Source organism: Haliotis asinina, chromosome 1 (genome assembly GCF_037392515.1).
Source record: "Haliotis asinina isolate JCU_RB_2024 chromosome 1, JCU_Hal_asi_v2, whole genome shotgun sequence".
Lineage (NCBI taxonomy): Eukaryota > Metazoa > Mollusca > Gastropoda > Lepetellida > Haliotidae > Haliotis > Haliotis asinina.
In genome coordinates this window covers 95,882,528-95,897,368 of record NC_090280.1, presented here as the reverse complement: position 1 = coordinate 95,897,368, position 14,841 = coordinate 95,882,528, and the positions used below count along the sequence as shown (strand labels likewise).

The 14,841-nt window shown below is 38.9% G+C and overlaps 1 pseudogene; it reads left to right on the top strand.

Annotated features, from left to right (window-relative positions):
* The first annotated feature begins 2,339 nt into the window (after positions 1–2,339).
* LOC137284704 (uncharacterized) lies at positions 2,340–7,073 on the top strand (annotated as a pseudogene).
* Positions 7,074–14,841: the final 7,768 nt, after the last annotated feature.

Below are 14,841 nucleotides of genomic sequence, written 5' to 3'. Positions count from 1 at the left end.
AAACAAACGCACCAGGTGAAATGGTTTTGGAAAACTGAATACCCCAATAGTTCGGGTCCTAGTGATTCCAGAAAGTGTATTACTTTAACTGTAGACCAAAGGACAACGTTGCTACAGGCTGTTATAGAGGAAATTATTTTTTTTATCAGAACTATTTCGAAGATTTGCGAAATTCTCCGGTATGTGTAGGCTATTCGTACCCACTATCAAACCCCTTTGCAACAACATAGCTGCTAAAACAAATGAAGGAACTAGTATTATGTTTGGCTCACTGCAGTTCGTACTTTGTACGGTCTTGTACTCATCACACTTGAAGTTCGCAATACGCACCTACCTGGTTTGCTGACCATGTTTATTACATAGTGTATGTTAAAAGTATCTCCATTGTATAGTATTGTATTTTCTAAAAAAAAAAAGAAAAAAAAAGGAAATTGAGTTAGCTGAAGGAAGCGCCATGAAAATCTTCAACAACAGCTATGCAGTTTAGGAGACAAATGCAGTTTGTGCGTTGAGAATTAAAACCTTTTCCTGGTAAACATTAGAATCGCTGAACAATCAGAATTCCAATCATGCAACTGGATTTTCTGATCCTTTCGAATTCATCACTTGCTTTGTCTGCTTTGTTTTCAAGCTGCCGTTGAATGACAGTTCCCGGTTTAGTCACATACCACGGTATGGAAGAGCACTGTTACCACTCATTTCCAATAATCCATTGTTTACTATCTTACCTCACACAGATTGGCTGACTACTCTTCTATTACTGTCAATGTTCCCCGTTTACAAGGGAGTAACATGTTCTACGCACTCCGCTTGGAATGCCAGTCATTTGGTACTTAGTGGTGATGATTTATTGTCTCTAATAACATTGAATCACGTATGATGTACGGAAAGTCGCAGGAAGGGAGATAACACTAGTTTTATTTGGTCAAAATCAAGCGATGGCTGCAAAGAGTTTACCAGTGCTTCAAACAATGCAAAAATAGCATTGTAGTGTTCGGTTAGATAAATTCGTTGTTCACTGGTCCCCCGGGGTCCATGGATCGATGTACCCTCGATGTTTGTCTAGGTTCCTCTCACACTTCACGCTGAGGGAACATAAACAAGTATCTACCTTATTTTTTCCACGAGTATTCTTCCTTTACACGAAAACAGGATCTGTTTCTTACGATAGTCAGGATTAGTTATTCCTAGCACTGATGTTATAGATTTGTTATCAGGAATCCTTTTCCCATTAGTTGCATTTCAGTGGACAAGGCGGCATAAATTGAAAGCATGTCCTATATAACATTTGTATATGTATTCGTGAAAAAAGATCACTGGAAACGTTTAGTGTGTTGTTTAAGATAGACCTATGTTTGAATTCTGAACCCGTGAGAATCCGGGATAGAAGACAACCCATGCTTGCCATAAAATGCGACTATGCTTGTCGCAAGAGGTAACAAATGAGACCGGATGGTCAGGCTCGCTGACTTGGTGGACATTAGTTCCATGTTGTGCAGATCAATGCCCAAGCATGTCCTACATAACATCTGTATATATTCGTGAAAAAAGATCACTGGAAACGTTTAGTGTGTTGTTTAAGATAGACCTATGTTTGAATTCTGAACCCGTGAGAATCCGGGATAGAAAACAACCCATGCTTGCCATAAAATGCGACTATGCTTGTCGCAAGAGGTAGGATGGTCACGCTCGCTGACTTGGTGGACATTAGTTCCATGTTGTGCAGATCAATGCCCATGCTGTTGATCACTGGACAGTCTCACCCAGACTCCATTTTTACAGACCGCCGACATATAGCTGGAATTGTTGCCGAGTGCAATGGAAAACTACACTCACTCACTGTTTGAATTCTTTTAATGGGATTCACTGTGAAGCCCCTGCACATTCTTCAACAAAAGTCACGACGAAATTTTAGGTTGTCCTGACTGCTTCCTCTGTTCTAAGAGTCTTCCAAAATAATATGTTTAAATCTCAAAAAGAAATCTGCTTTGTGATGAACTGATCTAAAGTTTCAGTAATTGTAGTTGAAATCCTGTCACTAGCAGCATAAATATATCACAGCCTGGTGTGATATTAACCACTCATTTAGCACAAATCAAGACGTTCCAGTGGAACAGAAATGCAATGGAATATAGATTTGTGTGTGCGTATGTGTGCGTGTGCGTGTGCGTGTGCGTGTGCATGTGCCCTTGTGCATGTACGTGTGCGTGTGATACATATGACTGCATTTGTAACCTGATCATGATACATTTTTTAAACCAACGCTGTGGTTTAGTTATGTGATTTAATAATCGGCATATACTAGCCTTTCTAATAACAGTAAACCTATTTGCAGAACAATGGCAATGCGAGTTTTTGAACTGCTGTTAATTGTACACCTTGTGTACATACAAGGTAAGATGAATTTCAGCACATATGCAAGTCATCACTACTGAAATAGTCTTGAGTTGTAATGAAACAAGGAATTCTGACTGCTTTTAAAATTCAATTTAATTCAAATCTTAGTATATTGACTTTCTGTTAGTGATTACCTATTGTACATTTTATCAGAAATACCAGTACAAAATATCAAGTTCTGTGAAGGAACTGATGAATCTTTCCACCATTGTGCAAAGACTTTTCAATCCTGAAAAAGTGAAACATTCAACTTCAGGCATTGCATTTTCTGTTTATTAAGTTAAACGAAATTATTATGGTCCGGGTTATCTTGACGTTTCCAGATCGGACGGCACCTACAAGGCTTTCTGCTTGGCTGTAGCAAAATATAAGATAGTAATGAGTTGCCTTTTCGGACCTTCTTTCTTTAATTGTCAAATGCGGCTTTTTATCATATTTGGAACCTCTGGATTCCGTCAGCTGGAAAGTATGTTTGTAATTCAAAACATAACATGGGTATTTTTGCTATACGGTTTAGATTCATTGGTCAGATAATTTTTCAAATTATTTACATGGGATATTTACTCCCATGTCTGTGCACGTATGAGTAACCGCGTGTTTAAGAGGTGTAACTAGCTAGCATTTTGTATACTCCCACTAGTTTAAAGGACTGAGTGCTTTTACAGTTTCTTACACTTTGCATATATATACATGCATATACATATTTATACATACATGCTTCTTAAAATGTGTCCCTATATATTATTTAATGTTTTCCACAATAATGTTGTGACGCTCGCATTCACTGGTGTTTGTTTCTTGCGCATTTTGTAGTCCCTTCAGGCTCGACGTTCTCTACTACCTCGGGTCCTTATATTACTTATACACCATCACCGCCACCGGTCCGAACATCACCTCCACCGGTCCGAACAACAATGCCACCGGTCCGAACAACACTGCCACCGGTCCGAACAACAATGCCACCGGTCCGAACAACACTGCCACCGGTCCAAACAACACTGCCACCCGTCCAGTACTGTCCCCTAGAAGACCCGTGTCAACCCGGGGGCTCTTGTCGCAACACAACCAGCGGACACATGTGCGAGTGTCTCACTGGTTACAAAGGACCCACGTGCACTATCGGTATGTAAACATGTGTCATTGCTTATTGTGCAGCTTCATGGTGACACTTCATTTTTCACTTCGAAGGTCCAGTTAGGAACAATTATGTACATGCAGACATAACACAAATCAGATAGTGGATGACGAGCAGAAAGAAAGCAAGAATAACAAGCAAACGCGTATTTGCGGTTTAGGTTTAGAGCCATTATGTGAAACAATGGTTTTAGGGTAACGGTTTCACATTACACTTAACTAAATATAAATTATGCATTTCTCTGAATATCACTAACAATTATTGATGAAAGGAAGCTGCCTCATAAGTTATTTATAAAAATTCGTTTTTAGATTACAATATTAAATTAAAGAGTTCAAATGAAAGAGTTTGAAAAAATTCGGCAAACACCCACAACACTGCTTGCGGAAGTTTTCTATGTATGGAGCAATGATTTACATTCCGTAAATGGCAAGTGTTCTCTGGAAGCTGTTCAGCTATCGATTTCAGGCTCATCGTATGAGATTATTACTCTTTTATTGCATCAACAAAAAGGTAAAGTGAGTGGCATATGCGCTAATATGTATACAATATAAGCCAAACTATTGTGAAAAATTGTGTCGTTGTGTCTTTAAATGCTCCTGAATTTCAGAATACGACCCTTGCGCTGTCAATCCTTGTCAAAACGGTGCGACATGCCATTACAATCGTACTGAGGGAGGTTTGGGCTGTATTTGTCCTGCATGGTTCACGGGTTTCTATTGCGGTAAGTGTATGCGTACAAACGACCAAACTAGTCCTCATGTGGGGTTGGACTTTTCGTAGGGATTACGGTTCAGAACTCAGAACCTCGGTAGCCTCTGCTTGACCCAAGTGGCGACTGGGGTAGATCGGGTGTTTGGTGATCTCGATGACATTGTTTCCTGGATCACTCACTCACTCACTCACTCACTGTCATGATATAGAAATAAAGCAGTGTTACTCTGTGAGTGAGGTCATGTGGCAACACTGACCTGTGAGTGAGTATAATATTACATCCGCTTTTTGCAATAGCAACGATACGGCAAGTACACACCAGACACGAGTTTCAACGAGTTATCCAACGTGGAATCGAACCCTCGTCTTCGGCATGACTGGCGAACGCTTTATCCACTGATCCACACTGATTCGACCAGAACCTTCTGTACCTATTATGTATTAAGAAATACGTAACTTCTTATGGAACCTGTGCGTACTCACAGTTAAACCAGCCTCTCACATACTTTATGCAATTGAGTAGGTTAAAGTACACTGTTACCGCAGCGGTATTTCACACAGCAGGATTTAGATTATCCTCCAGTCGTTGGTACTTAAAATTAGACAAACCTTATATTCACACAAATACTACGTCTTAAAATTGTCGGTCAACTTAATTTACCTGTATTTAATGTTTTGGGACGCATGTGCTGCAAAGTGCGGACAATAATGTATAATACTTCAACACATTTTGAGCACACAGCCATACAGTCTTAGCTGCACAATTAAACTACCAGGTATGAGATATTTACCTGTCCACGAACCATTTATCAAAATTATGCAACAATTCTATTTCTTTTGGAAATGAAACATGTAAATGATAATTGACGTTTAAAAGATCTTTCACTATTTAACAATGAAATATTTTGCGCTTGTGCAAAGGATGTCCATTACAGATTGATATTTTTGTGATTTCAGGTTCTGAAGTTGTTCAACCGATGTGCAAAGAACCTTCGCCATGCATGAATAATGGCGTCTGTAAAGAGGCCGAGGACTCCTACACATGTGTGTGTCCATATGGAACGACCGGAGCATCCTGCGAGACCGGTACATGTGTATCTCTATTCCTGCTTCTTATGGCTACAAATATGTATTTATGTCTTCGCATAGCACCATGGGAATTCCGGTTTAGCAATTGGCCCCTGACAAACATGCACCCTTAAGGTCTGTTCGATTATTGCGAAACTGGTTGTGGGTTCTAAAAGTGGTTTCTCGGATACATGGTTTTAAAAAGAAACTAGTTTCTAGTTTTACAAACTAGTGGATGGTTTCACCATCCGCTTTCAATCAATAACAAAAATGATACTATAGTATCTACCCAGGTACTCTATATACGCAACGAATTGGGTGACAGCATTACCGACGGTAATAATATCTTTTGTAATTTATCATAGAATTAACAAATAATAATAATATGAAATTCTTTTGGAGGTAAATATTTGCGTATAGATGTAATTGTACACTGCTGTTAGTAATTATATGTATACAAGTTACATAGAATATTTATTTTAATGGTTTCAAAAAATATTTTCATAGTTCTCAGAACAATGAATGTCCGTTTCTTCAGTTTCCGACATTTGTTTGTTCTGATGGTTTCCAAGTTTCAGAACCCAGTTTCAGGATTCGACATATTCGAGTGCATGGTTTTCCAGAAGCCAAAAGCAGTGTAGCATTATCGAATGGTCAGGCTCTCTGATCGAAATCATACCCTACTTGCGTAGAGCGTTGTTCATGATATCAATCACTGGACTGTGTTCAGAGACCTATTTCAAGGACCAAATAGTTTATTGGCTAAGTTATATTGTTGTTCAACGTGGCACTCAGGAATTTTACAGCTTTATGGCGGGGCCCTGTAAGTAATCAAGTCTGGACCAGGCAATCCAGTGACCAACAGTATGAGCATCGGTCTACGTAATTGGGATACGACAGGTGTCCAAATAGTTTCTATGAGATTAATGTTTTGAGAGGAACACTATATTGAAGCGACTACACCAAGTGACACAGGAAAGTGAAAGGAAGTCCTACCCGACAGGTTACAAACAAAATTTCACATAATATACCGAAACCGGTAATTGTTTACAACCATGACTTTGCACAACAGCAAACGAACCAGACAATCAAGTGATCGTTCAAACAGAATACCGTTGTGAATTTATATTTATATAAATTTATTTATTTCACAACCCACAAACGTTTATTTTGGCTGGCTCAGTATAGAAACTAAGGTTACAAATAAACATAATGTAAAACGCCTACGTACAGGAAACCTTGACTAGTTTTTGGTTTAGTTAAGCTCATCTTTGCAATCCATTAGTTTTATGTATGTCACTGATGACTCATTTGTTTTTTCTTACAGTATGCACTCGAAGTAAGATAGACCTTCTCTTCATAGAAGACGCCTCTCCGTCCGTGAGAAAAACTGAAGACTACGAAGCAATGAAGAGATTTGAAATTGAGCTGATCAATGATACGCGAATAGATCTGTCTGCTATCCATGTTGCCGAGGTGGTATTTGGGGAAGATGCAAAGATGAAATTCTCTCTCAAGGCCTTCCATGACAAGTCCCATCTCTTATCAGCCATTGGTAGCAACTCCGGCAACTACAAAGGACCCACACACCTACTCAAACCTATTCTGATGGCCAACCTGGACGTCTTTAACCAGAAACATGGCGACCGCACTGACGCCAAAAATGTTGTTGTCGTGTTCACTGACGGAAGGACAAAAGACAACAGCTTCTACAGAGCTGCCGCGTCTCTCTGGAGGAAGGCAGCTGTTTATGCTGTAGGTTTGACAGACCTGCGGAACCAACGCAACTTGAAAACCGTCGCATCACAAGCCAGGTTTATCTTCACTGATAAGCGGAAAGCTTTGAAGACTATCAGCGACGCTTTGGCTACTGTTAAATGTGCTGAAAGTGGTTAGTGGTTACTGAAATGAGACGAGTGTCATGGAAATAAAATGGCATTGATTCTACATTTTAGTGTCGACCTTCTTTCTAAGCTTTAAGTTGTTATCCAAACAAAGATCTCAACTAAGTATCTGAGGTTGAATGTAAACGCTCATTTTCTGTTGGAAAGAGTCAGTCAGTTGTGACCACTCGTGAAAATCGGAGTTGGTGTTGGTCTTCAGGAACCCATGCTTGTCGCAAGAGGCGACTAAAGGGATTGGATGGTTAGGCTCGCTGATACATGTCATCATATCCCAAATGCGTACATCGATTCTGATGCTTTTGATCACTGGATTGTCTGGTCCAGACAATGTTATTTAGAGACCGCCGCTTTATAGCTGAAATATTGCTAAGTGCGACGTTAAACAACAAGAGACGGTAAAATGTGATCGTTGGATGAATAAATTGATTATTGCCCAAACGGGAGTTAGCCTCCCTCACTGAGTCTCATCCATGCTTTCACTAGCTAGCTCATGCAATGCTGCGGTAGTGCTAGTCCATGGAATACAACTGTCTCAAGTATATATACAACCCTTGTACTACAGAGAAGGAAAGGGATGTAACGACGAATCCACACACTCCTCAATCCAAGTGAGATTTCATCACGTGAAATATTTTGAAGGTCACGTTGAGGCCCATGGATCTGAAGTTAGTTGATGTTCCTACACAATGTGTGATAAATGGTCACAATTGGATCATTATAGCAAAAGTTATACGCCGCGACTCCGAAAACAGTTACTTTCGTAATTTCACGCCCAAATCATGGATCATCCAAGACAGCGAAAACCCACGTTTAAAATTCATTTATTAACTCTAATCACATTGACAGCAACTATGTAGGACTAGATTCGATCAGTAGGGGCATTCCACGGGTCTAAAAACCTATTGCAGTATCTCCATGTTATTTCTTTGACAGTAAGCAGGCATTTTCTACAAACGATCTACACTTTTATAAACACCATTGACCATTGATGGCCTTGACATTCAAGTGACTTGAGTAGTAAATTAGTACGAATAGTTTTAAAGGTTCAACATTTATAAGTATAACCTCCTCAGATTGAGTCAATATAAAATATTGAAATAATAATTTATATTAACACCATAGGCACGACATAGTCAAATATAACAGACAAAATTTAGTCCAGCACAATCGGCAACATGTAATCTAGCACAATAGACAAGACGCAGTCTAACACAATAATCAAGACATAATTATCACACACAGGTTCTCGATTATTTAAGCAGATGGTTAAAAAATGCAACCTTCAAGCTTGTTTGGTGTACTAATTGGGTATATTAGGTAATACTGATTCTCTCTCTCTCTCTCTCTCTCTCTCACACACACACACACACGCACACGCACTCTCTCTTCAAATTATATTTACATTCAAATTGTGTAATGTGTTTTGTCCCTTTTGTTTATACACTTATGGGATACTGAGAGGGCTTTTTGAGTTTTTTTTTTAATTTTTAGGGAGTTTCATAAATGAAAGCATCTTGAATGACTGGATTGTCATAGGATTATTTGAAATATTAAGGACGAACATGTATGTTTGGTGAATCGCCAGGGCCCCGAGGCTTGAAAGGCATTGAACTCACAACGTGTATTCTTTGCAGGATAATGGTCACTATTGACCACACATCAGTGTTTAGTTATTCCGGAAAATTAAAATACTTAGCACAGTGGCTTGCACCGGAACCACCAATAGCTTGGAAAATACCGTAAATGTTGAAAAAAATATTTAGCAGATCGTGTCAGCAGAGACACGCTTTCAAGACATTGATACATATTCAAAAGAGATTTCTTGATGCTTGATACTATCTGTTAATATACATTTAAAGATACTCCAAACACTTAACGACTGGTTTCCTGTCTGTATATATACAAGTAGGGATATTGGATTTACAAGACTGATAAAATGGAAATGATCAAGGAAGATACATAATGATGAAGAGAATTAAAGGAAAGGACAATTTCCTTCGTTTGTTCTTATATGCATTGACACTGGCTAGTGGTATCCTCGCAAAAATGTAATACCTAAGACTTATTTGAATGGTATAGGATCAATATGCATCATTTTCAAGTGATCCACGGTATTTGATTTTTTATCAACTGATTATTTTAACACATGCTTTTGACACGAACTGCCCATACAACATTTCCTGATTGGCTGATATAAGGGTGGGTGATATGAGGGTGGGTGGAGCTTGTGTTGCATTGTGTGGTATCACTGATTTTGTACTGTTGTCTACTGTTTGCTATGTTTTCATGTTAATGATAAAGAATACTGACCATCAAGTTATCAACGTAACGCCCACATGTGCACACCTTTCCCCCACTGTGATGATTTGTTTCAGAGTCAGCTAGTAGACATAACATTGTGTTTACTGACAGAGACTACCTGGAAAAGGTGGCCAAGTTATTCTGAGACTTGAGCAGCAGATGAACTGGATTGCCTGGTCAGCGCCCGTCTCTCCTTGTTCCTGGATTGCCTTTCCGCTGGTCTGTCGCTCTCTTCCTGCCTGTTCCCAATGCTTGACTGTCCTGCCTGATCCTATTGGCCGATGACCGACTAAGTGTCTGCTTAGATCAGCTATTCTCAAGGGCTTAGCTCCTCATATTTTGGGAAGCTTGACATAAAGTGGCAAATAATGTTGCAATATTTATTTTTAATTTACACGAACGAAATGCAGTTGGAACTCTCTGCAAAAATTACAGGACAATAATGTGCACCACTTTTCTGGATTGTCCTAGAGTATTACATGGATAGAATACTCACTCAAGTTGCCATAAGTGCATACTGCGTTCCTTTTTACTTCTCGAGTGCAAGCATTTGTCCAAGCTTACACAGAAGCCTTTATACAATCTACACGTTGAGTACACAGCTACATATTGAGTAGCTACGGTAATACAAAATGTTTGCTATCGCCTTTTCTCTGACAACGCCAGTGAGGTTAAATTATATATTTAACATCCTGACTACAGAGGCAAAAGACCAATATCCACGGCGTGACAAGGGTTTCTTGAAAATAATTGGAGAGATTCATTGTAAAGTCGGAAGCGTGCACATCAATCGTTTGCATAGCTTTGTTGTTTTGCTTCCTTACCATTTAATAGAGAAAACTCGTTATCCACATCAGCCACATTGATCATGTTTCTTAGATTTTAACCAAAATAAGTGAAATATCTCAGTGTGTGAAGCAGCATTATTTACCATTCACGCTGCCAGAGCAAAACCACATTTTAAAGTGGCGCTGGACAGTTCACCTTAACGAGAGATCGAGGTTGGTAGAATTTCAATGGAAGCTTTATCATATCATATCACATTCGTGTTCAGATTCGTGGAGACACATTTTGGGTCAACCCCTATTGCTAAATTTGAATATGCATCACACGTTTAATGTTGCTGTTTTTAAAAATTTGTTTTATCTCACAATTCTGACATCTTTTTTTCCCCCCAGATGAAAGAGTTTATTGGACTGCTTACTTACCTGCTGGTAGCTTCCTTTAGAGGTAATGCTCTCACATAGCTCTATCATTTCTTGGTGGCTTGTACAATGGACTTATAAGTACTGACTTCAGCTAGTATGTACATACAGTCAACTGTCTTACCACCATGCATCTATTTTGAATAATATTGTTCATTGCACTTTATATATCACGGATAGTGGCCTGAAAAGTAATAAAAGTTCTGTTCTGTTAAGCATTGTAACTAGAGACCCGCATCAGTTCGGGCTGTCCTGTCACATTATGTAGACAGGTTCTGATAAAGGAATGCTGTAAAAATAATTGTGAACACTCACTTCTTACTTACTTACTTGAAGACTATTATCTCACCTTTCCCCGTCATGTTCCAGGAGGCAAGTGTCAGACTTTGACGGGCAAGATGTTTCAGTTGTTCACTGACGCAAGGGCATGGAGCGATGCGTGGAAGGTGTGCAATAGTCAGGGCTACCACCTGCTGCATGTTGACAGCCCAACAACACTGAAAGCGCTGGCTGCATTGGTTAACTCCTCTTCAGTCACTGACAAGGTGTACGTATTCCTTTGTTCGCGCCCATTAGTCAGCTTACTGCAAGCATTCTTTCAGTGACAAGGGCTAATGAATTATCCGTTCTTGATCGCGAATCCCGATTGGGAACTCCTCTCAGACATACATCAGTGAAAACAGATTGGATTACAGACCTGAAGTTTCTTCTTTTCTCAGTACGTGTTTCTTGTAATTGATATGTGTTCCGTTATTTTAACATGAACTGTCTTACAATGACATTCAAAATTAAATTCAATCCCGTTCTGATCTTGAAGCAGAATAATTAAAATGGAAGTACAAGATATCCTGCGAAAATCCTGGTAATAAGTGTTCTTCAGTACCCCATTCTTGTTGTTCGAAGCGACTAATGGGATTGGGTGGTTAGGCTAGCTGACTTGGTAGGCACATGTCATCGTTTCCGAACTACGTGGACCAATCCTCATGCTTTTAATCACTGAAGTGTCTGGTCCAGACTCGATTATTTACAGAGAAACGCTATGGAGCTGGAATGTTGTGACGTAAGACATCACCGAAAGAAAACCCCAACTAACAAACAATAAGATATAACCCCCTTCAGCCTATATGTGAACAAAATAATATATCGTTTATACAAAAGAATAACACAGTATTGGGTTAACGTAGGTCAACAGGTATGTATCATGCACAATACTCGGAATGGTTGACCAATATCAGAAGAAATATATTACATTTTCCGAGTAGGCAATTTCATTTTTCCACACCCCTGGGATTTGTTTCAGAGGTCCAGGCCAGTTTGCCAAAAATTAATGCAGATGTCATTTGAAGTTTTACCGAGAAAATGTGAAATGCTAGACTTTCTCATTGATAAGATCTTTGTGACATTTGGGGGTAATGCATTTTACCAACAAGTAGGAATCCCTATGGGCACCAAGCGTGCTCCGGGACATCGATGATTTAATGTCGTTCTATAATCATCAAATGGCCAATTGTTTTCCACTGATTAACCCAGCTGAACTTGAAATTAGGGAGGCAAGTGAGACCACCTCAACTGCTTCATATTTAGATCTATACATAAATATTCAGAGTGACAAAAAATCTCCACATGCTGAGTGACAAAACGGATGAATTCAACTTTCCAATAGTCAACGCCCTTTTCATGTCTAGCAATATTACAAAAGTTTCAGCTTTTGGTGTTTACATTTCACAGCTTTTGAAGTACAGTTGATCATGCTCTTTTTATCAGGATTCTAAAGAGCGTCATGTCACTCTTGCTCAGAAGCTGTTTAATCAAGGATTGAGGGCCTCAGGAAAGCTTTCGAGAAATTTTATGCTAAATTTGTGGATGTAATTTCCAAATTCGATGTATCATTGGCAAAAATGATATCTGATACAAGTCCCTAGTTTTACATATATACCACACGTTCCCGAATACTTTCAGGTGAACAAATGAATGTACTCTGTGTGGGCATAGTTCCGCGGTTTATAACCCAAAACTTGCGAAAACCACAGTGCTTTTGTTGAACCCGAATGCTCTTCAAGAATGCATCCGATTATGCCCACTGGAAGCATTGGAAGAAATGCTGATCTCGTCTTCAATGGATGTGAGCATCGGTTAGAACCACAAGTCAAAACATTGATTACACAACAGTCTCGTTAACTGCTGACCGGATTCCGTCCTATTGCGCAAATTAGTACAATTACCAGTCCAGAATCTTGTGAATATTGGATATATTAATATTAATAAGTTTTGTTTGATACATATAATTACTTGTATATTACAACACTATGCCCCCTAAAATCCTTGCAAACTCGTTGTGTTACCTGCTCTCACAAACGGAAATCTGGAAATCGTCGAAATCTCAAAACGAAGCTCCACTGCTAAATAAGTTTGGCGGTCTGGTACGGACTTGCTGTTATACGCATTGTACGTTACACAAAATACACTGAATAGGCGCAAAGAACACATAACCAGTGAAAGCAGTTAGCCAGATGAAATGTAAATCATTGCACGACCTTATCAAACAGTGGCAGTCTGTGACATGCTGCTTAAACCTCGACTTAAACTGTAGAAAAGCGATTTTATTTAAGTTTGAAATTACAATTAATTTGTAAATACCATTTTCTCATGAAATAAGGAATGTGAACTCAATGTAACCATAGTTATTTGTAGAGTCTCTCTACACTTTCACATCAGGGATTCGGATCGGCTGAAAAGTATTTTGTCAGAATTAGTTAATGAGACGGTTTCGGTTTGCACCACTGTTTGTAGTTGTTCTCGGTCTGGCGTGGCAACTTCAGGTGAGATGAAATCCTGAAGTTATGAAAGTTAGTGACGTTTACGTACGAACACGGACATTGTATCTAAACTGTTGTTGGTAAATGGAAATATAACCAAAGTCTACCCGTGACGAGTGAGTGAGGGTGTTAATCTTTAAATGCGTAAAAGAAGTAATTTGGTAAGGTATGACTGTGTAGCATATACAGGGATGTTTGGGAGGATACTGATGTCAAAAATGCGCGGCCATGTAGTTGGAATATTTCAACAACAACAAACACCCCCCCCCCCCAAAAAAAAATAAAAATAAAAAAAATAAATAAAAAAAAATAAATAAAAATAAAAAAATAAAAAACATAAATAAATAAAAATAAAATAAAAAATAAATAAAAAATAAAAAACCAAAACAAAACAACAAGAAAAAGGAAGACAGAAAATGAACAAAAATAATCCCCCCAAAACAAAACAAAACAAAAAGACAAAAAGAAAGAAAAAACCCGGATGATATAATGATGTCAAATTGCAATAGTTATGCTCCAACAAAACTGATGCATTCCCTCATATGCATTTCGCTGCATTTAGTCGTGCTATGAGTTTCTGTTTATTTTCACATTTCTAAAATTCATGTGCCCTCTGTGGTATAATATACACATCATATGATATTCCTTTAGCAGTAATGGCGGCATATGGATTGGTTTGAGCAAGCAAGAGGACTCTCAGGATAACTTCCATTGGGATGACTGCACTGCCTTGAATTCCTCCTTCACAAGGTGGCAGCGCGGTGAACCAAAGGATCAAGACACAAACTCATGTGTCTACATGAACACGGGCACCTTCTTGTGGATGGCTGACTCATGCAGCAGCAAGCATCAGTATCTCTGTGAGAAAGACACCGGTTAGTGAAGAATCCATCTGAGAACAGTTGACAGTTAACACATGCTCATTGAGTTATGGGAATCGTACATTGGATCCGAATTGTTTTATTTTTCATACCATTTTACAGGAGAGAGATCAATTGAGGAAGTCAGCTTTGGTAATACAGAGCATGTAACAATGGCAATGCAAACTAATCAGACGTTGGACAGGTTGTGACATGCCTACCAGAATTTGTAAAAAACCCGTCGATTCTGGAGCTTGAAATAGCTGCATATTTCTTTAAATTGTTCCACTGAGTAAACCGTTTCAACATGAACTGGGATGTTGGCATTTTCCGAATGTTTTTCAATTAAAAAATAATGGTTTTGAAAAGAGTGAGTTTGGCATTAATTGGGTCTTTTAATCCACGAAGAATTTGTTGTGTTGTGAAAACGAAATTTACATC